The following is a 21,576-nucleotide window of genomic DNA, read 5'->3' on the forward strand; positions in this document are numbered from 1 at the left end:
ACTTTTGATATTCTGCAATATGATTTTTTTGCTTGCTTTTTCATTGAGCAATGCAACAGTATATAGTTATCAAAATATAAATTATTGAATTCAAAGTGTTTAGGTAACAAAATATGTTTCTGCCAATTTCGAACTGGGGACCTTTCACGTGTGAGGCAAACATGAAATCACTACACTACAGATACTACATGAAAAATTTGCGACCATCATCCAATAAAAAATGATCTTTGACATTCAGTATGGCATTCTGAAATAAACTTTTTATCTGATTGTATTTTTATTGAGCATTTTACCCAAAAATTCATTGTTTTAAAATTCTAAAGCTAAAGGATTGTTTCTGCCCAGTTTCGAACTGGCTACCTTTTGCGTGTTAGGCGAACGTGATAACCACTACACTACAGAAACTGACTCTCGTGAATTCCATCACTATCTAGTCTGGAAGTACAAATGACACATGCTTTTCTTAGAAATATAATTTTTTCTAAACCTTTTTTCCTATTTTCTAATAATTTTGACGCTATTTTTCCACTTTGCATTTCAAGAGGACACATTCACTTATTATCAATTCTGATCATTGTATTTACTAAAAAAATCTTTTTATAATGTATTTCTGACCAATTTTGAAGGGGGACCTTATGCATATTGGGTAAATGTGAATTACTCTACACTACAGGTACTTCATGAATGCAACACCATCCAATATGTATGGTAGAAGGGAAATTGACTTTTGATATTCTGCAATATGATTTTTGCTTGCTTTTTCATTGAGCAATGCAACAGTAGATAGTTATCAAAATATAAATTATTGAATTCAAAGTGTTTAGGTAACAAAATATGTTTCTGCCCAGTTTCGAACTGGGGACCTTTCGCGTGTGAGGCGAACGTGATAACCACAACACTACAGAAACTACATGGAAATAGCATCTCCCGCCATCCAATAAAAAATGATCTTTGACATACATTATGGCATTCTGAAATAAACTTTTTATATGATTGCATTTTTATTTGGCATTTCAACCAAAAATCCCTTGTTTTAAAATTCTAAAGATAACAGCATATTTCTGCCCAGTTTCGAACTGGGGACCTTTTGTGTTTTAGGCAAATGTGATAACCACTACAATACAGAAACTGACTTTTGAAGATCTCATCACTATGGAGTTGGGAAGTACCATTGGCAAACCGTTTTCATAGAATTTTTTTTTTCTAAACTTATTTTTCTATTTTCTAATAATTTCTATGCAATTTTTTCCACTTTGCATTTCAAGAAGACACATTCACTTATTAATTGTTCTGATCATTGTATTTAATAAAAAAATCTATTTTTAATGTATTTCTGACCAATTTTGAAGGGGAACCTTATGCATATTGGCTAAATGTGAATAATACTACACTACAGGTACTTCATGAATGCAACACCATCCAATATGCATGGTAGAAGGGAAATTGACTTTTGATATTCTGCAATATGATTTTTTGCTTGCTTTTTCATTGAGCAATGCAACAGTATATAGTTATCAAAATATAAATTATTGAATTCAAAGTGTTTAGGTAACAAAATATGTTTCTGCCAATTTTGAAATCACTACACTACAGATACTACATGAAAAATTTGCGACCATCATCCAATAAAAAATGATCTTTGACATTCAGTATGGCATGCTAAAATAAACTTTTTATCTGATTGTATTTTTATTGAGCATTTTACCCAAAAATTCATTGTTTTAAAATTCTAAAGCTAAAAGATTGTTTCTGCCCAGTTTCGAACTGGGGACCTTTCGCGTGTTAGGCAAACGTGATAACCACTACACTACAGAAACTGACTCTTGTGGATCCCATCACTATCTAGTCTGGAAGTACAAATGACACATGCTTTTCTTAGAAATATATTTTTTTCTAAACTTTTTTCCTATTTTCTAATAATTTGACACTATTTTTCCACTTTGCTTTTACAGAGGACACATTCACTTACTATCAATTCTGATCATTGTATTTTCTAAAAAAATCTTTTTTTAATGTATTTCTGACCAATTTTGAAGGGGGACCTTATGCATATTGGCTAAATGTAAATAATACTACACTACAGGTACTTCATGAATGCAACACCATCCAATATGCATGGTAGAAGGGAAATTGACTTTTGATATTCTGCATTATGATTTTTTTGCTTGCTTTTTCATTGAGCAATGCAACAGTATATAGTTATCAAAATATAAATTATTGAATTCAAAGTGTTTAGGTAACAAAATATGTTTCTGCCAATTTCGAACTGGGGACCTTTCACATGTGAGGCAAATATGAAATCACTACACTACAGATACTACATGAAAAATTTGCGACCATCATCCAATAAAAAATGATCTTTGACATTCAGTATGGCATGCTAAAATAAACTTTTTATCTGATTGTATTTTTATTGAGCATTTTACCAAAAAATTTATTGTTTTAAAATTCTAAAGCTAAAAGATTGTTTCTGCCCAGTTTCGAACTGGGGATCTTTCACGTGTTAGGCGAACGTGATAACCACTACACTACAGAAACTGACTCGCGTGGTTCCATCACTATCTAGTCTGGAAGTACAAATGACACATGCTTTTCTTAGAAATATAATTTTTTCTAAAAATTTTTTTGCTATTTTCTAATAATTTTGACGCTATTTTTCCACTTTGCATTTCAAGAGGACACATTCACTTATTATCAATTCTGATCATTGTATTTACTAAAAAAATATTTTTTTAATGTATTTCTGACCAATTTTGAAGGGGGACCTTATGCATATTGGGTAAATGTGAATAACTCTACACTACAGGTACTTCATGAATGCAACACCATCCAATATGCATGGTAGAAGGGAAATTGACTTTTGATATTCTGCAATATGATTTTTGCTTGCTTTTTCATTGAGCAATGCAACAGTAGATAGTTATCAAAATATAAATTATTGAATTCAAAGTGTTTAGGTAACAAAATATGTTTCTGCCCAGTTTCGAACTGGGGACCTTTCGCGTGTGAGGCAAACGTGATAACCACTACACTACAGAAACTACAATGAAACAGCATCTCCCGCCATCCAATAAAAAATTATCTTTGACATTCATTATGGCATTCTGAAATAAACTTTTTATATGATTGCATTTTTATTTGGCATTTCAACCAAATATCCCTTGTTTTAAAATTCTAAAGATAACAGCATATTTCTGCCCAGTTTCGAACTGGGGACCTTTTGTGTTTTAGGCGAATGTGATAACCACTACAATACAGAAACTGACTTTTGAAGATCTCATCACTATGGAGTCGGGAAGTAACATTGGCAAACCGTTTTCTTAGAATTTTTTTTTCTAAACTTATTTTTCTATTTTCTAATAATTTCTATGCTATTTTTTCCACTTTGCATCTCAAGAGGACACATTCACTTATTAATAGTTCTGATCATTGTATTTAATAAAAAAATCTATTTTTAATGTATTTCTGACCAATTTTGAAGGGGAACCTTATGCATATTGGCTAAATGTGAATAATACTACACTACAGGTACTTCATAAATGCAACACCATCACATATGCATGGTAGAAGGGAAATTGACTTTTGATATTCTGCAATATGATTTTTTGCTTGCTTTTTCATTGAGTAATGCAACAGTATATAGTTATCAAAATATAAATTATTGAATTCAAAGTGTTTAGGTAACAAAATATGTTTTTGCCCAGTTTCGAACTGGGGACCTTTCGCGTGTGAGGCGAACGTGATAACCACTACACTACAGAAACTACATGAAAACAGAATCTCCCGCTATCCAATAAAAAATGATCTTTGACATACATTATGGCATTCTGAAATAAACTTTTTATATGATTGCATTTTTATTTGGCATTTCAACCAAAAATCCCTTGATTTAAAATACTAAAGATAACAGCATATTTCTGCCCAGTTTCGAACTGGGGACTTTTTGTGTTTTAGGCGAATGTGATAACCACTACAATACAGAAACTAACTTTTGAAGATCTCATCACTATGGAGTCGGGAAGTACCATTGGCAAACCGTTTTCTTAGAATTTTTTTTTCTAAACTTATTTTTCTATTTTCTAATAATTTCTATGCTATTTTTTCCACTTTGCATCTCAAGAGGACACATTCACTTATTAATAGTTCTGATCATTGTATTTAATAAAAAAATCTATTTGTAATGTATTTCTGACCAATTTTGAAGGGGAACCTTATGCATATTGGCTAAATGTGAATAATACTACACTACAGGTACTTCATAAATGCAACACCATCACATATGCATGGTAGAAGGGAATTTGACTTTTGATATTCTGCAATATGATTTTTTGCTTGCTTTTTCATTGAGCAATGCAACAGTATATAGTTATCAAAATATAAATTATTGAATTCAAAGTGTTTAGGTAACAAAATATGTTTCTGCCCAGTTTCGAACTGGGGACCTTTCGCGTGTGAGGCGAACGTGATAACCACTACACTACAGAAACTACATGAAAACATAATCTCCCGCCATCCAATAAAAAATGATCTTTGACATACATTATGGCATTCTGAAATAAACTTTTTATATGATTGCATTTTTATTTGGCATTTCAACCAAAAATCCCTTGATTTAAAATACTAAAGATAACAGCATATTTCTGCCCAGTTTCGAACTGGGGACCTTTTGTGTTTTAGGCGAATGTGATAACCACTACAATACAGAAACTAACTTTTGAAGATCTCATCACTATGGAGTCGGGAAGTACCATTGGCAAACCGTTTTCTTAGAATTTTTTTTTCTAAACTTATTTTTCTATTTTCTAATAATTTCTATGCTATTTTTTCCACTTTGCATTTCAAGAGGACACATTCACTTATTAATAGTTCTGATCATTGTATTTAATAAAAAAATCTATTTGTAATGTATTTCTGACCAATTTTGAAGGGGAACCTAATGCATATTGGCTAAATGTGAATAATACTACACTACAGGTACTTCATGAATGCAACACCATCCAATATGCATGGTAGAAGGGAAATTGACTTTTGATATTCTGCAATATGATTTTTTGCTTGCTTTTTCATTGAGCAATGCAACAATATATAGTTATCAAAATATAAATTATTGAATTCAAAGTGTTTAGGTAACAAAATATGTTTCTGCCAATTTTGAAATCACTACACTACAGATACTACATGAAAAATTTGCGACCATCATCCAATAAAAAATGATCTTTGACATTCAGTATGGCATGCTAAAATAAACTTTTTATCTGATTGTATTTTTATTGAGCATTTTACCCAAAAATTCATTGTTTTAAAATTCTAAAGCTAAAAGATTGTTTCTGCCCAGTTTCGAACTGGGGACCTTTCGCGTGTTAGGCGAACGTGATAACCACTACACTGGAGAAACTGACTCTTGTGGATCCCATCACTATCTAGTCTGGAAGTACAAATGACACATGCTTTTCTTAGAAATATAATTTTTTCTAAACTTTTTTCCTATTTTCTAATAATTTTGACGCTATTTTTTCACTTTGCTTTTACAGAGGACACATTCACTTATTATCAATTCTGATCATTGTATTTACTAAAAAAATCTTTTTATTATGTATTTCTGACCAATTTTGAAGGAGGACCTTATGCATATTGGGTAAATGTGAATAACTCTACACTACAGGTACTTCATGAATGCAACACTATCCAATATGCATGGTAGAAGGGAAATTGATTTTTGATATTCTGCAATATGATTTTTGCTTGCTTTTTCATTGAGCAATGCAACAGTAGATAGTTATCAAAATATAAATTATTGAATTCAAAGTGTTTAGGTAACAAAATATGTTTCTGCCCAGTTTCGAACTGGGGACCTTTCGCGTGTGAGGCGAACGTGATAACCACAACACTACAGAAACTACATGGAAATAGGATCTCCCGCCATCCAATAAAAAATGATCTTTGACATACATTATGGCATTCTGAAATAAACTTTTTATATGATTGCATTTTTATTTGGCATTTCAACCAAAAATCCCTTGTTTTAAAATTCTAAAGATAACACCACATTTCTGCCCAGTTTCGAACTGGGGACCTTTTGTGTTTTAGGCGAATGTGATAACCACTACAATACAGAAACTGACTTTTGAAGATCTCATCACTATGGAGTCGGGAAGTACTATTGGCAAACCGTTTTCATAGAATTTTTTTTTCTAAACTTATTTTTCTATTTTCTAATAATTTCTATGCTATTTTTTCCACTTTGCATTTCAAGAGGACACATTCACTTATTAATAGTTCTGATCATTGTATTTAATAAAAAAATCTATTTTTAATGTATTTCTGACCAATTTTGAAGGGGAACCTTATGCATATTCGCTAAATGTGAATAATACTACACTACAGGTACTTCATGAATGCAACACCATCCAATATGCATGGTAGAAGGGAAATTGACTTTTGATATTCTGCAATATGATTTTTTGCTTGCTTTTTCATTGAGCAATGCAACAGTATATAGTTATCAAAATATAAATTATTGAATTCAAAGTGTTTAGGTAACAAAATATGTTTCTGCCAATTTCGAACTGGGGACCTTTCACGTGTGAGGCAAACATGAAATCACTACACTACAGATACTACATGAAAAATTTGCGACCATCATCCAAAAAAAAATGATCTTTGACATTCAGTATGGCATGCTAAAATAAACTTTTTATCTGATTGTATTTTTATTGAGCATTTAACCCAAAAATTCATTGTTTTAAAATTCTAAAGCTAAAAGATTGTTTCTACCCAGTTTCGAACTGGGGACCTTTCGCGTGTTAGGCAAACGTGATAACCACTACACTACAGAAACTGACTCTCGTGGATCCCATCACTATCTAGTCTGGAAGTACAAATGACACATGCTTTTCTTAGAAATGTAATTTTTCTAAACTTTTTTCCTATTTTCTAATAATTTTGACGCTATTTTTCCACTTTGCATTTCAAGAGGACACATTCACTTATTATCAATTCTGATCATTGTATTTACTAAAAAAAAATCTTTTTATAATGTATTTCTGACCAATTTTGAAGGGGGACCTTATGCATATTGGGTAAATGTGAATAACTCTACACTACAGGTACTTCATGAATGCAACACCATCCAATATGCATGGTAGAAGGGAAATTGACTTTTGATATTCTGCAATATGATTTTTGCTTGCTTTTTCATTGAGCAATGCAACAGTAGATAGTTATCAAAATATAAATTATTGAATTCAAAGTGTTTAGGTAACAAAATATGTTTCTGCCCAGTTTTGAACTGAGGACCTTTCGCGTGTGAGGCGAAAGTGATAACCATTACACTACAGAAACTACATGGAAACAGTATCTCCCACCATCCAATAAAAATTGATCTTTGACATACATTATGGCATTCTGAAATAAACTTTTTATATGATTGCATTTTTATTTGGCATTTCAACCAAAAATCCCTTGTTTTAAAATTCTAAAGATAACAGCACATTTCTGCCCAGTTTCGAACTGGGGACCTTTTGTGTTTTAGGCGAATGTGATAACCACTACAATACAGAAACTGACTTTTGAAGATCTCATCACTATGGAGTCGGGAAGTACCATTGGCAAACCGTTTTCTTAGAATTTTTTTTTCTAAACTTATTTTTCTATTTTCTAATAATTTCTATGCTATTTTTTCCACTTTGCATTTCAAGAGGACACATTCACTTATTAATAGTTCTGATCATTGTATTTAATAAAAAAATCTATTTTTAATGTATTTCTGACCAATTTTGAAGGGGAACCTTATGCATATTCGCTAAATGTGAATAATACTACACTACAGGTACTTCATGAATGCAACACCATCCAATATGCATGGTAGAAGGGAAATTGACTTTTGATATTCTGCAATATGATTTTTTGCTTGCTTTTTCATTGAGCAATGCAACAGTATATAGTTATCAAAATATAAATTATTGAATTTAAAGTGTTTAGGTAACAAAATATGTTTCTGCCAATTTCGAACTGGGGACCTTTCACGTGTGAGGCAAACATGAAATCACTACACTACAGATACTACATGAAAAATTTGCGACCATCATCCAATAAAAAATGATCTTTGACATTCAGTATGGCATGCTAAAATAAACTTTTTATCTGATTGTATTTGTATTGAGCATTTTAACCAAAAATTCATTGTTTTAAAATTCTAAAGCTAAAAGATTGTTTCTGCCCAGTTTTGAACTGGGGACCTTTCGCGTGTTAGGCGAACGTGATAACCACTACACTACAGAAACTGACTTTTGTGGGTCCCATCACTATCTAGTCTGGAAGTACAAATGACACATGCTTTTCTTAGAAATGTAATTTTTCTAAACTTTTTTCCTATTTTCTAATAATTTTGACGCTTTTTTTCCACTTTGCATTTCAAGAGGACACATTCACTTATTATCAATTCTGATCACTGTATTTACTAAAAAATTTTTTTAATGTATTTCTGACCAATTTTGAAGGGGGACCTTATGCATATTGGGTAAATGTGAATAACTCTACACTACAGGTACTTCATGAATGCAACACCATCCAATATGCATGGTAGAAGGGAAATTGACTTTTGATATTCTGCAATATGATTTTTGCTTGCTTTTTCATTAAGCAATGCAACAGTAGATAGTTATCAAAATATAAATTATTGAATTCAAAGTGTTTAGGTAACAAAATATGTTTCTGCCCAGTTTTGAACTGAGGACCTTTCGCGTGTGAGGCGAAAGTGATAACCACTACACTACAGAAACTACATGGAAACAGCATCTCCCGCCATCCAATAAAAAATGATCTTTGACATACATTATGGCATTCTGAAATAAACTTTTTATATGATTGCATTTTTATTTGGCATTTCAACCAAAAATCCCTTGTTTTAAAATTCTAAAGATAACAGCACATTTCTGCCCAGTTTCGAACTGGGGACCTTTTGTGTTTTAGGCGAATGTGATAACCACTACAATACAGAAACTGACTTTTGAAGATCTCATTACTATGGAGTCGGGAAGTACCATTGGCAAACCGTTTTCTTAGAATTTTTTTTTCTAAACTTATTTTTCTATTTTCTAATAATTTATATGCTATTTTTTCCACTTTGCATTTCAAGAGGACACATTCACTTATTAATAGTTCTGATCATTGTATTTAATAAAAAAATCTATTTTTAATGTATTTCTGACCAATTTTGAAGGGGAACCTTATGCATATTCGCTAAATGTGAATAATACTACACTACAGGTACTTCATGAATGCAACACCATCCAATATGCATGGTAGAAGGGAAATTGACTTTTGATATTCTGCAATATGATTTTTTGCTTGCTTTTTCATTGAGCAATGCAACAGTATATATTTATCAAAATATAAATTATTGAATTCAAAGTGTTTAGGTAACATAATATGTTTCTGCCAATTTCGAACTGGGGACCTTCCACGTGTGAGGCAAACATGAAATCACTACACTACAGATACTACATGAAAAATTTGCGACCATCATCCAATAAAAAATGATCTTTGACATTCAGTATGGCATGCTAAAATAAACTATTTATCTGATTGTATTTTTATTGAGCATTTTACCCAAAAATTCATTGTTTTAAAATTCTAAAGCTAAAAGATTGTTTCTGCCCAGTTTCGAACTGGGGATCTTTTGCGTGTTAGGCAAACGTGATAACCACTACACTACAGAAACTGACTCTTGTGGATCCCATCACTATCTAGTCTGGAAGTACAAATGACACATGCTTTTCTTAGAAATGTAATTTTTCTAAACTTTTTTCCTATTTTCTAATAATTTTGACGCTATTTTTCCACTTTGCATTTCAAGAGGACACATTCACTTATTATCAATTCTGATCATTGTATTTACTAAAAAAAAATCTTTTTTTAATGTATTTCTGACCAATTTTGAAGGGGGACCTTATGCATATTGGGTAAATGTGAATAACTCTACACTACAGGTACTTCATGAATGCAACACGATCCAATATGCATGGTAGAAGGGAAATTGACTTTTGATATTCTGCAATATGATTTTTGCTTGCTTTTTCATTGAGCAATGCAACAGTAGATAGTTCTCAAAATATAAATTATTGAATTCAAAGTGTTTAGGTAACAAAATATGTTTCTGCCCAGTTTTGAATTGAGGACCTTTCGCGTGTGAGGCGAAAGTGATAACCACTACACTACAGAAACTACATGGAAACAGCGTCTCCCGCCATCCAATAAAAAATGATCTTTGACATACATTATGGCATTCTGAAATAAACTTTTTATATGATTGCATTTTTATTTGGCATTTCAACCAAAAATCCCTTGTTTTAAAATTCTAAAGATAACAGCACATTTCTGCCCAGTTTCGAACTGGGGACCTTTTGTGTTTTAGGCGAATGTGATAACCACTACAATACAGAAACTGACTTTTGAAGATCTCATCACTATGGAGTCGGGAAGTACCATTGGCAAACCGTTTTCATAGAATTTTTTTTTCTAAACTTATTTTTCTATTTTCTAATAATTTCTATGCTATTTTGTCCACTTTGCATTTCAAGAGGACACATTCACTTATTAATAGTTCTGATCATTGTATTTAATAAAAAAAATCTATTTTTAATATATTTCTGACCAATTTTGAAGGGGAACCTTATGCATATTGGCTAAATGTGAATAATACTACACTACAGGTACTTCATGAATGCAACACCATCCAATATGCATGGTAGAAGGGAAATTGACTTTTGATATTCTGCAATATGATTTTTGCTTGCTTTTTCATTGAGCAATGCAACAGTAGATAGTTATCAAAATATAAATTATTGAATTCAAAGTGTTTAGGTAACAAAATATGTTTCTGCCAATTTCGAACTGGGGACCTTTCACGTGTGAGGCAAACATGAAATCACCACACTACAGATACTACATGAAAAATTTGCGACCATCATCCAATAAAAAATGATCTTTGACATTCAGTATGGCATGCTAAAATAAACTTTTTATCTGATTGTATTTTTATTGAGCATTTTACCCAAAAATTCATTGTTTTAAAATTCTAAAGCTAAAAGATTGTTTCTGCGCAGTTTTGAACTGGGGACCTTTCGCGTGTTAGGCGAACGTGATAACCACTACACTACAGAAACTGACTCTTGTGGGTCCCATCACTATCTAGTCTGGAAGTACAAATGACACATGCTTTTCTTAGAAATATAATTTTTTCTAAACTTTTTTTCCTATTTTCTAATAATTTTGACGCTATTTTTCCACTTTGCATTTCAAGAGGACACATTCACTTATTATCAATTCTGATCATTGTATTTACTAAAAAAAATTTTTTTTTAATGTATTTCTGACCAATTTTGAAGGGGGACCTTATGCATATTGGGTAAATGTGAATAACTCTACACTACAGGTACTTCATGAATGCAACACCATCCAATATGCATGGTAGAAGGGAAATTGACTTTTGATATTCTGCAATATGATTTTTGCTTGCTTTTTCATTGAGCAATGCAACAGTAGATAGTTATCAAAATATAAATTATTGAATTCAAAGAGTTTAGGTAACAAAATATGTTTCTGCCCAGTTTTGAACTGAGGACCTTTCGCGTGTGAGGCGAAAGTGATAACCATTACACTACAGAAACTACATGGAAACAGCATCTCCCACCATCCAATAAAAATTGATCTTTGACATACATTATGGCATTCTGAAATAAACTTTTTATATGATTGCATTTTTATTTGGCATTTCAACCAAAAATCCCTTGTTTTAAAATTCTAAAGATAACAGCACATTTCTGCCCAGTTTCGAACTGGGGACCTTTTGTGTTTTAGGCGAATGTGATAACCACTACAATACAGAAACTGACTTTTGAAGATCTCATTACTATGGAGTCGGGAAGTACCATTGGCAAACCGTTTTCTTAGAATTTTTTTTTCTAAACTTATTTTTCTATTTTCTAATAATTTCTATGCTATTTTTTCCACTTTGCATTTCAAGAGGACACATTCACTTATTAATAGTTCTGATCATTGTATTTAATAAAAAAATCTATTTTTAATGTATTTCTGACCAATTTTGAAGGGGAACCTTATGCATATTCGCTAAATGTGAATAATACTACACTACAGGTACTTCATGAATGCAACACCATCCAATATGCATGGTAGAAGGGAAATTGACTTTTGATATTCTGCAATATGATTTTTTGCTTGCTTTTTCATTGAGCAATGCAACAGTATATATTTATCAAAATATAAATTATTGAATTCAAAGTGTTTAGGTAACAAAATATGTTTCTGCCAATTTCGAACTGGGGACCTTTCACGTGTGAGGCAAACATGAAATCACTACACTACAGATACTACATGAAAAATTTGAGACCATCATCCAATAAAAAATGATCTTTGACATTCAGTATGGCATGCTAAAATAAACTTTTTATCTGATTGTATTTTTATTGAGCATTTAACCCAAAAATTCATTGTTTTAAAATTCTGAAGCTAAAAGATTGTTTCTACCCAGTTTCGAAATGGGGACCTTTCGCGTGTTAGGCGAACGCGATAACCACTACACTACAGAAACTGACTCTCGTGGATCCCATCACTATCTAGTCTGGAAGTACAAATGACACATGCTTTTCTTAGAAATGTAATTTTTCTAAACTTTTTTCCTATTTTCTAATAATTTTGACGCTATTTTTCCACTTTGCATTTCAAGAGGACACATTCACTTATTATTAATTCTGATCATTGTATTTACTAAAAATTTTTTTTTTAATGTATTTCTGACCAATTTTGAAGGGGGACCTTATGCATATTGGGTAAATGTGAATAACTCTACACTACAGGTACTTCATGAATGCAACACCATCCAATATGCATGGTAGAAGGGAAATTGACTTTTGATATTCTGCAATATGATTTTTGCTTGCTTTTTCATTGAGCAATGCAACAGTAGATAGTTATCAAAATATAAATTATTGAATTCAAAGTGTTTAGGTAACAAAATATGTTTCTGCCAATTTCGAACTGGGGACCTTTCACGTGTGAGGCAAACATGAAATCACCACACTACAGATACTACATGAAAAATTTGCGACCATCATCCAATAAAAAATGATCTTTGACATTCAGTATGGCATGCTAAAATAAACTTTTTATCTGATTGTATTTTTATTGAGCATTTTACCCAAAAATTCATTGTTTTAAAATTCTAAAGCTAAAAGATTGTTTCTGCGCAGTTTTGAACTGGGGACCTTTCGCGTGTTAGGCGAACGTGATAACCACTACACTACAGAAACTGACTCTTGTGGGTCCCATCACTATCTAGTCTGGAAGTACAAATGACACATGCTTTTCTTAGAAATATAATTTTTTCTAAACTTTTTTTCCTATTTTCTAATAATTTTGACGCTATTTTTCCACTTTGCATTTCAAGAGGACACATTCACTTATTATCAATTCTGATCATTGTATTTACTAAAAAAAAATTTTTTTAATGTATTTCTGACCAATTTTGAAGGGGGACCTTATGCATATTGGGTAAATGTGAATAACTCTACACTACAGGTACTTCATGAATGCAACACCATCCAATATGCATGGTAGAAGGGAAATTGACTTTTGATATTCTGCAATATGATTTTTGCTTGCTTTTTCATTGAGCAATGCAACAGTAGATAGTTATCAAAATATAAATTATTGAATTCAAAGAGTTTAGGTAACAAAATATGTTTCTGCCCAGTTTTGAACTGAGGACCTTTCGCGTGTGAGGCGAAAGTGATAACCATTACACTACAGAAACTACATGGAAACAGCATCTCCCACCATCCAATAAAAATTGATCTTTGACATACATTATGGCATTCTGAAATAAACTTTTTATATGATTGCATTTTTATTTGGCATTTCAACCAAAAATCCCTTGTTTTAAAATTCTAAAGATAACAGCACATTTCTGCCCAGTTTCGAACTGGGGACCTTTTGTGTTTTAGGCGAATGTGATAACCACTACAATACAGAAACTGACTTTTGAAGATCTCATCACTATGGAGTCGGGAAGTACCATTGGCAAACCGTTTTCTTAGAATTTTTTTTTCTAAACTTATTTTTCTATTTTCTAATAATTTCTATGCTATTTTTTCCACTTTGCATTTCAAGAGGACACATTCCCTTATTAATAGTTCTGATCATTGTATTTAATAAAAAAAATCTATTTTTAATGTATTTCTGACCAATTTTGAAGGGGAACCTTATGCATATTCGCTAAATGTGAATAATACTACACTACAGGTACTTCATGAATGCAACACCATCCAATATGCATGGTAGAAGGGAAATTGACTTTTGATATTCTGCAATATGATTTTTTGCTTGCTTTTTCATTGAGCAATGCAACAGTATATAGTTATCAAAATATAAATTATTGAATTTAAAGTGTTTAGGTAACAAAATATGTTTCTGCCAATTTCGAACTAGGGACCTTTCACGTGTGAGGCAAACATGAAATCACTACACTACAGATACTACATGAAAAATTTGCGACCATCATCCAATAAAAAAAGATCTTTGACATTCAGTATAGCATGCTAAAATAAACTTTTTATCTGATTGTATTTTTATTGAGCATTTTACCCAAAAATTCATTGTTTTAAAATTCTAAAGCTGAAAGATTGTTTCTGCCCAGTTTTGAACTGGGGATCTTTCGCGTGTTAGGCGAACGTGATAACCACTACACTACAGAAACTGACTCTTGTGGGTCCCATCACTATCTAGTCTGGAAGTACAAATGACACATGCTTTTCTTAGAAATATAATTTTTTCTAAACTTTTTTTCCTATTTTCTAATAATTTTGATGCTATTTTTCCACTTTGCATTTCAAGAGGACACATTCACTTATTATCAATTCTGATCATTGTATTTACTAAATAAATCTTTTTTTAATGTATTTCTGACCAATTTTGAAGGGGGACCTTATGCATATTGGGTAAATGTGAATAACTCTACACTACAGGTACTTCATGAATGCAACACCATCCAATATGCATGGTAGAAGGGAAATTGACTTTTGATATTCTGCAATATGATTTTTGCTTGCTTTTTCATTGAGCAATGCAACAGTAGATAGTTATCAAAATATAAATTATTGAATTCAAAGTGTTTAGGTAACAAAATATGTTTCTGCCCAGTTTTGAACTGAGGACCTTTCGCGTGTGAGGCGAAAGTGATAACCACTACACTACAGAAACTACATGAAAACAGCATCTCCCGCCATCCAATAAAAAATGATCTTTGACATACATTATGGCATTCTGAAATAAACTTTTTATATGATTGCATTTTTATTTGGCATTTCAACCAAAAATCCCTTGTTTTAAAATTCTAAAGATAACAGCACATTTCTGCCCAGTTTCGAACTGGGGACCTTTTGTGTTTTAGGCGAATGTGATAACCACTACAATACAGAAACTGACTTTTGAAGATCTCATCACTATGGAGTCGGGAAGTACCATTGGCAAACCGTTTTCTTAGAATTTTTTTTTCTAAACTTATTTTTCTATTTTCTAATAATTTCTATGCTATTTTTTCCACTTTGCATTTCAAGAGGACACATTCACTTATTAATAGTTCTGATCATTGTATTTAATAAAAAAATCTATTTTTAATGTATTTCTGACAAATTTTGAAGGGGAACCTTATGCATATTCGCTAAATGTGAATAATACTACACTACAGGTACTTCATGAATGCAACACCATCCAATATGCATGGTAGAAGGGAAATTGACTTTTGATATTCTGCAATATGATTTTTTGCTTGCTTTTTCATTGAGCAATGCAACAGTATATATTTATCAAAATATAAATTATTGAATTCAAAGTGTTTAGGTAACAAAATATGTTTCTGCCAATTTCGAACTGGGGACCTTTCACGTGTGAGGCAAACATGAAATCACTACACTACAGATACTACATGAAAAATTTGCGACCATCATCCAATAAAAAACGATCTTTGACATTCAGTATGGCATGCTAAAATAAACTTTTTATCTGATTGTATTTTTATTGAGCATTTAACCCAAAAATTCATTGTTTTAAAATTCTAAAGCTAAAAGATTGTTTCTACCCAGTTTCGAACTGAGGACCTTTCGCGTGTTAGGCGAACGTGATAACCACTACACTACAGAAACTGACTCTCATGGATCCCATCACTATCTAGTCTGGAAGTACAAATGACACATGCTTTTCTTAGAAATGTAATTTTTCTAAACTTTTTTCCTATTTTCTAATAATTTTGACGCTATTTTTCCACTTTGCATTTCAAGAGGACACATTCACTTATTATCAATTCTGATCATTGTATTTACTAAAAAAATTTTTTTTTATGTATTTCTGACCAATTTTGAAGGGGGACCTTATGCATATTGGGTAAATGTGAATAACTCTACACTACAGGTACTTCATGAATGCAACACCATCCAATATGCATGGTAGAAGGGAAATTGACTTTTGATATTCTGCAATATGATTTTTGCTTGCTTTTTCATTAAGCAATGCAACAGTAGATAGTTATCAAAATATAAATTATTGAATTCAAAGTGTTTAGGTAACAAAATATGTTTCTGCCCAGTTTTGAACTGAGGACCTTTCGCGTGTGAGGCGAAAGTGATAACCACTACACTACAGAAACTACATGGAAACAGCATCTCCCGCCATCCAATAAAAAATGATCTTTGACATACATTATGGCATTCTGAAATAAACTTTTTATATGATTGCATTTTTATTTGGCATTTCAACCAAAAATCCCTTGTTATAAAATTCTAAAGATAACAGCACATTTCTGCCCAGTTTCGAACTGGGGACCTTTTGTGTTTTAGGCGAATGTGATAACCACTACAATACAGAAACTGACTTTTGAAGATCTCATTACTATGGAGTCGGGAAGTACCATTGGCAAACCGTTTTCTTAGAATTTTTTTTTCTAAACTTATTTTTCTATTTTCTAATAATTTCTATGCTATTTTTTCCACTTTGCATTTCAAGAGGACACATTCACTTATTAATAGTTCTGATCATTGTATTTAATAAAAAAATCTATTTTTAATGTATTTCTGACCAATTTTGAAGGGGAACCTTATGCATATTCGCTAAATGTGAATAATACTACACTACAGGTACTTCATGAATGCAACACCATCCAATATGCATGGTAGAAGGGAAATTGACTTTTGATATTCTGCAATATGATTTTTTGCTTGCTTTTTCATTGAGCAATGCAACAATATATATTTATCAAAATATAAATTATTGAATTCAAAGTGTTTAGGTAACAAAATATGTTTCTTCCAATTTCGAACTGGGGACCTTTCACGTGTGAGGCAAACATGAAATCACTACACTACAGATACTACATGAAAAATTTGCGACCATCATCCAATAAAAAATGATCTTTGACATTCAGTATGGCATGCTAAAATAAACTTTTTATCTGATTGTATTTTTATTGAGCATTTTACCCAAAAATTCATTGTTTTAAAATTCTAAAGCTAAAAGATTGTTTCTGCCCAGTTTTGAACTGGGGACCTTTCGCGTGTTAGGCGAACGTGATAACCACTACACTACAGAAACTGACTCTTGTGGGTCCCATCACTATCTAGTCTGGAAGTACAAATGACACATGCTTTTCTTAGAAATGTAATTTTTCTAAACTTTTTTCCTATTTTCTAATAATTTTGACGCTATTTTTCCACTTTGCATTTCAAGAGGACACATTCACTTATTATCAATTCTGATCATTGTATTTACTAAAAAAAATCTTTTTATAATGTATTTCTGACCAATTTTGAAGGGGGACCTTATGCATATTGGGTAAATGTGAATAACTCTACACTACAGGTACTTCATGAATGCAACACCATCCAATATGCATGGTAGAAGGGAAATTGACTTTTGATATTCTGCAATATGATTTTTGCTTGCTTTTTCATTGAGCAATGCAACAGTAGATAGTTATCAAAATATAAATTATTGAATTCAAAGTGTTTAGGTAACAAAATATGTTTCTGCCCAGTTTTGAACTGAGGACCTTTCGCGTGTGAGGCGAAAGTGATAACCATTACACTACAGAAAATACATGGAAACAGCATCTCCCACCATCCAATAAAAATTGATCTTTGACATACATTATGGCATTCTGAAATAAACTTTTTATATGATTGCATTTTTATTTGGCATTTCAACCAAAAATCCCTTGTTTTAAAATTCTAAAGATAACAGCACATTTCTGCCCAGTTTCGAACTGGGGACCTTTTGTGTTTTAGGCGAATGTGATAACCACTACAATACAGAAACTGACTTTTGAAGATCTCATCACTATGGAGTCGGGAAGTACCATTGGCAAACCATTTTCATAGAATTTTTTTTTCTAAACTTATTTTTCTATTTTCTAATAATTTCTATGCTATTTTTTCCACTTTGCATTTCAAGAGGACACATTCACTTATTAATAGTTCTGATCATTGTATTTAATAAAAAAATCTATTTTTAATGTATTTCTGACCAATTTTGAAGGGGAACCTTATGCATATTCGCTAAATGTGAATAATACTACACTACAGGTACTTCATGAATGCAACACCATCCAATATGCATGGTAGAAGGGAAATTGACTTTTGATATTCTGCAATATGATTTTTTGCTTGCTTTTTCATTGAGCAATGCAACAGTATATATTTATCAAAATATAAATTATTGAATTCAAAGTGTTTAGGTAACAAAATATGTTTCTGCCAATTTCGAACTGGGGACCTTTCACGTGTGAGGCAAACATGAAATCACTACACTACAGATACTACATGAAAAATTTGCGACCATCATCCAATAAAAAATGATCTTTGACATTCAGTATGGCATGCTAAAATAAACTTTTTATCTGATTGTATTTTTATTGAGCATTTTACTCAAAAATTCATTGTTTTAAAATTCTAAAGCTAAAAGATTGTTTCTGCCCAGTTTTGAACTGGGGACCTTTCGCGTGTTAGGCGAACGTGATAACCACTACACTACAGAAACTGACTCTTGTGGGTCCCATCACTATCTAGTCTGGAAGTACAAATGACACATGCTTTTCTTAGAAATATAATCTTTTCTAAACTTTTTTTCCTATTTTCTAATAATTTTGATGCTATTTTTCCACTTTGCATTTCAAGAGGACACATTCACTTATTATCAATTCTGATCATTGTATTTACTAAATAAATCTTTTTTTAATATATTTCTGACCAATTTTGAAGGGGGACCTTATGCATATTGGGTAAATGTGAATAACTCTACACTACAGGTACTTCATGAATGCAACACCATCCAATATGCATGGTAGAAGGGAAATTGACTTTTGATATTCTGCAATATGATTTTTGCTTGCTTTTTCATTGAGCAATGCAACAGTAGATAGTTATCAAAATATAAATTATTGAATTCAAAGTGTTTAGGTAACAAAATATGTTTCTGCCCAGTTTTGAACTGAGGACCTTTCGCGTGTGAGGCAAAAGTGATAACCTCTACACTACAGAAACTACATGAAAACAGCATCTCCCGCCATCCAATAAAAAATGATCTTTGACATACATTATGGCATTCTGAAATAAACTTTTTATATGATTGCATTTTTATTTGGCATTTCAACCAAAAATCCCTTGTTTTAAAATTCTAAAGATAACACCACATTTCTGCCCAGTTTCGAACTGGGGACCTTTTGTGTTTTAGGCGAATGTGATAACCACTACAATACAGAAACTGACTTTTGAAGATCTCATCACTATGGAGTCGGGAAGTACTATTGGCAAACCGTTTTCATAGAATTTTTTTTCCTAAACTTATTTTTCTATTTTCTAATAATTTCTATGCTATTTTTTCCACTTTGCATTTCAAGAGGACACATTCACTTATTAATAGTTCTGATCATTGTATTTAATAAAAAAATCTATTTTTAATGTATTTCTGACCAATTTTGAAGGGGAACCTTATGCATATTCGCTAAATGTGAATAATACTACACTACAGGTACTTCATGAATGCAACACCATCCAATATGCATGGTAGAAGGGAAATTGACTTTTGATATTCTGCAATATGATTTTTTGCTTGCTTTTTCATTGAGCAATGCAACAGTATATATTTATCAAAATATAAATTATTGAATTCAAAGTGTTTAGGTAACAAAATATGTTTCTGCCAATTTCGAACTGGGGACCTTTCACGTGTGAGGCAAACATGAAATCACTACACTACAGATACTACATGAAAAATTTGCGACCATCATCCAATAAAAAATGATCTTTGACATTCAGTATGGCATGCTAAAATAAACTTTTTATCTGATTGTATTTTTATTGAGCATTTAACCCAAAAATTCATTGTTTTAAAATTCTAAAGCTAAAAGATTGTTTTTACCCAGTTTCGAACTGGGGACCTTTCGCGTGTTAGGCGAACGTGATAACCACTACACTACAGAAACTGACTCTCGTGGATCCCATCACTATCTAGTCTGGAAGTACAAATGACACATGCTTTTCTTAGAAATGTAATTTTTCTAAACTTTTTTCCTATTTTCTAATAATTTTGACGCTATTTTTCCACTTTGCATTTCAAGAGGACACATTCACTTATTATCAATTCTGATCATTGTATTTACTAAAAAAATTTTTTTTTATGTATTTCTGACCAATTTTGAAGGGGGACCTTATGCATATTGGGTAAATGTGAATAACTCTACACTACAGGTACTTCATGAATGCAACACCATCCAATATGCATGGTAGAAGGGAAATTGACTTTTGATATTCTGCAATATGATTTTTGCTTGCTTTTTCATTAAGCAATGCAACAGTAGATAGTTATCAAAATATAAATTATTGAATTCAAAGTGTTTAGGTGACAAAATATGTTTCTGCCCAGTTTTGAACTGAGGACCTTTCGCGTGTGAGGCGAAAGTGATAACCTCTACACTACAGAAACTACATGGAAACAGCATCTCCCGCCATCCAATAAAAAATGATCTTTGACATACATTATGGCATTCTGAAATAAACTTTTTATATGATTGCATTTTTATTTGGCATTTCAACCAAAAATCCCTTGTTTTAAAATTCTAAAGATAACACCACATTTCTGCCCAGTTTCGAACTGGGGACCTTTTGTGTTTTAGGCGAATGTGATAACCACTACAATACAGAAACTGACTTTTGAAGATCTCATCACTATGGAGTCGGGAAGTACCATTGGCAAACCGTTTTCATAGAATTTTTTTTTCTAAACTTATTTTTCTATTTTCTAATAATTTCTATGCTATTTTTTCCACTTTGCATTTCAAGAGGACACATTCACTTATTAATAGTTCTGATCATTGTATTTAATAAAAAAATCTATTTTTAATGTATTTCTGACCAATTTTGAAGGGGAACCTTATGCATATTCGCTAAATGTGAATAATACTACACTACAGGTACTTCATGAATGCAACACCATCCAATATGCATGGTAGAAGGG

At 31.8% G+C, this 21,576-nt stretch overlaps 29 non-coding genes across 29 annotated transcripts; all 29 read right to left on the reverse strand.

The window, feature by feature from the left end:
* Positions 1-835: 835 nt before the first annotated feature.
* TRNAV-CAC (transfer RNA valine (anticodon CAC)) lies at positions 836-908 on the reverse strand. Its single transcript has one exon. It is a non-coding gene; the product is annotated as a tRNA-Val (tRNA).
* Positions 909-1,744: 836 nt separating this feature from the next.
* Positions 1,745-1,817, reverse strand: TRNAV-AAC (transfer RNA valine (anticodon AAC)). The gene has a single exon. It is a non-coding gene; the product is annotated as a tRNA-Val (tRNA).
* A 648-nt stretch (positions 1,818-2,465) lies between these two features.
* On the reverse strand, positions 2,466-2,538 carry TRNAV-AAC (transfer RNA valine (anticodon AAC)). Its single transcript has one exon. It is a non-coding gene; the product is annotated as a tRNA-Val (tRNA).
* A 430-nt stretch (positions 2,539-2,968) lies between these two features.
* TRNAV-CAC (transfer RNA valine (anticodon CAC)) lies at positions 2,969-3,041 on the reverse strand. Its single transcript has one exon. It is a non-coding gene; the product is annotated as a tRNA-Val (tRNA).
* A 650-nt stretch (positions 3,042-3,691) lies between these two features.
* Positions 3,692-3,764, reverse strand: TRNAV-CAC (transfer RNA valine (anticodon CAC)). The gene has a single exon. It is a non-coding gene; the product is annotated as a tRNA-Val (tRNA).
* A 650-nt stretch (positions 3,765-4,414) lies between these two features.
* Positions 4,415-4,487, reverse strand: TRNAV-CAC (transfer RNA valine (anticodon CAC)). The gene has a single exon. It is a non-coding gene; the product is annotated as a tRNA-Val (tRNA).
* An 835-nt stretch (positions 4,488-5,322) lies between these two features.
* Positions 5,323-5,395, reverse strand: TRNAV-AAC (transfer RNA valine (anticodon AAC)). The gene has a single exon. It is a non-coding gene; the product is annotated as a tRNA-Val (tRNA).
* A 429-nt stretch (positions 5,396-5,824) lies between these two features.
* TRNAV-CAC (transfer RNA valine (anticodon CAC)) lies at positions 5,825-5,897 on the reverse strand. The gene has a single exon. It is a non-coding gene; the product is annotated as a tRNA-Val (tRNA).
* Positions 5,898-6,765: 868 nt separating this feature from the next.
* TRNAV-AAC (transfer RNA valine (anticodon AAC)) lies at positions 6,766-6,838 on the reverse strand. Its single transcript has one exon. It is a non-coding gene; the product is annotated as a tRNA-Val (tRNA).
* A 430-nt stretch (positions 6,839-7,268) lies between these two features.
* TRNAV-CAC (transfer RNA valine (anticodon CAC)) lies at positions 7,269-7,341 on the reverse strand. The gene has a single exon. It is a non-coding gene; the product is annotated as a tRNA-Val (tRNA).
* Positions 7,342-8,209: 868 nt separating this feature from the next.
* On the reverse strand, positions 8,210-8,282 carry TRNAV-AAC (transfer RNA valine (anticodon AAC)). Its single transcript has one exon. It is a non-coding gene; the product is annotated as a tRNA-Val (tRNA).
* Positions 8,283-8,707: 425 nt separating this feature from the next.
* Positions 8,708-8,780, reverse strand: TRNAV-CAC (transfer RNA valine (anticodon CAC)). Its single transcript has one exon. It is a non-coding gene; the product is annotated as a tRNA-Val (tRNA).
* Positions 8,781-9,648: 868 nt separating this feature from the next.
* TRNAV-AAC (transfer RNA valine (anticodon AAC)) lies at positions 9,649-9,721 on the reverse strand. The gene has a single exon. It is a non-coding gene; the product is annotated as a tRNA-Val (tRNA).
* A 430-nt stretch (positions 9,722-10,151) lies between these two features.
* TRNAV-CAC (transfer RNA valine (anticodon CAC)) lies at positions 10,152-10,224 on the reverse strand. Its single transcript has one exon. It is a non-coding gene; the product is annotated as a tRNA-Val (tRNA).
* Positions 10,225-11,092: 868 nt separating this feature from the next.
* TRNAV-AAC (transfer RNA valine (anticodon AAC)) lies at positions 11,093-11,165 on the reverse strand. Its single transcript has one exon. It is a non-coding gene; the product is annotated as a tRNA-Val (tRNA).
* Positions 11,166-11,596: 431 nt separating this feature from the next.
* Positions 11,597-11,669, reverse strand: TRNAV-CAC (transfer RNA valine (anticodon CAC)). Its single transcript has one exon. It is a non-coding gene; the product is annotated as a tRNA-Val (tRNA).
* Positions 11,670-12,537: 868 nt separating this feature from the next.
* On the reverse strand, positions 12,538-12,610 carry TRNAV-AAC (transfer RNA valine (anticodon AAC)). Its single transcript has one exon. It is a non-coding gene; the product is annotated as a tRNA-Val (tRNA).
* Positions 12,611-13,255: 645 nt separating this feature from the next.
* Positions 13,256-13,328, reverse strand: TRNAV-AAC (transfer RNA valine (anticodon AAC)). The gene has a single exon. It is a non-coding gene; the product is annotated as a tRNA-Val (tRNA).
* Positions 13,329-13,758: 430 nt separating this feature from the next.
* Positions 13,759-13,831, reverse strand: TRNAV-CAC (transfer RNA valine (anticodon CAC)). The gene has a single exon. It is a non-coding gene; the product is annotated as a tRNA-Val (tRNA).
* An 869-nt stretch (positions 13,832-14,700) lies between these two features.
* Positions 14,701-14,773, reverse strand: TRNAV-AAC (transfer RNA valine (anticodon AAC)). The gene has a single exon. It is a non-coding gene; the product is annotated as a tRNA-Val (tRNA).
* A 430-nt stretch (positions 14,774-15,203) lies between these two features.
* On the reverse strand, positions 15,204-15,276 carry TRNAV-CAC (transfer RNA valine (anticodon CAC)). Its single transcript has one exon. It is a non-coding gene; the product is annotated as a tRNA-Val (tRNA).
* Positions 15,277-16,144: 868 nt separating this feature from the next.
* Positions 16,145-16,217, reverse strand: TRNAV-AAC (transfer RNA valine (anticodon AAC)). Its single transcript has one exon. It is a non-coding gene; the product is annotated as a tRNA-Val (tRNA).
* Positions 16,218-16,644: 427 nt separating this feature from the next.
* On the reverse strand, positions 16,645-16,717 carry TRNAV-CAC (transfer RNA valine (anticodon CAC)). The gene has a single exon. It is a non-coding gene; the product is annotated as a tRNA-Val (tRNA).
* Positions 16,718-17,585: 868 nt separating this feature from the next.
* TRNAV-AAC (transfer RNA valine (anticodon AAC)) lies at positions 17,586-17,658 on the reverse strand. Its single transcript has one exon. It is a non-coding gene; the product is annotated as a tRNA-Val (tRNA).
* A 429-nt stretch (positions 17,659-18,087) lies between these two features.
* On the reverse strand, positions 18,088-18,160 carry TRNAV-CAC (transfer RNA valine (anticodon CAC)). Its single transcript has one exon. It is a non-coding gene; the product is annotated as a tRNA-Val (tRNA).
* An 868-nt stretch (positions 18,161-19,028) lies between these two features.
* Positions 19,029-19,101, reverse strand: TRNAV-AAC (transfer RNA valine (anticodon AAC)). The gene has a single exon. It is a non-coding gene; the product is annotated as a tRNA-Val (tRNA).
* A 430-nt stretch (positions 19,102-19,531) lies between these two features.
* TRNAV-CAC (transfer RNA valine (anticodon CAC)) lies at positions 19,532-19,604 on the reverse strand. The gene has a single exon. It is a non-coding gene; the product is annotated as a tRNA-Val (tRNA).
* Positions 19,605-20,472: 868 nt separating this feature from the next.
* On the reverse strand, positions 20,473-20,545 carry TRNAV-AAC (transfer RNA valine (anticodon AAC)). The gene has a single exon. It is a non-coding gene; the product is annotated as a tRNA-Val (tRNA).
* A 427-nt stretch (positions 20,546-20,972) lies between these two features.
* Positions 20,973-21,045, reverse strand: TRNAV-CAC (transfer RNA valine (anticodon CAC)). Its single transcript has one exon. It is a non-coding gene; the product is annotated as a tRNA-Val (tRNA).
* Between the last annotated feature and the right edge of the window lie 531 nt (positions 21,046-21,576).

Source organism: Pseudophryne corroboree, chromosome 4 (assembly GCF_028390025.1).
Source record: "Pseudophryne corroboree isolate aPseCor3 chromosome 4, aPseCor3.hap2, whole genome shotgun sequence".
Classification (NCBI taxonomy): domain Eukaryota; kingdom Metazoa; phylum Chordata; class Amphibia; order Anura; family Myobatrachidae; genus Pseudophryne; species Pseudophryne corroboree.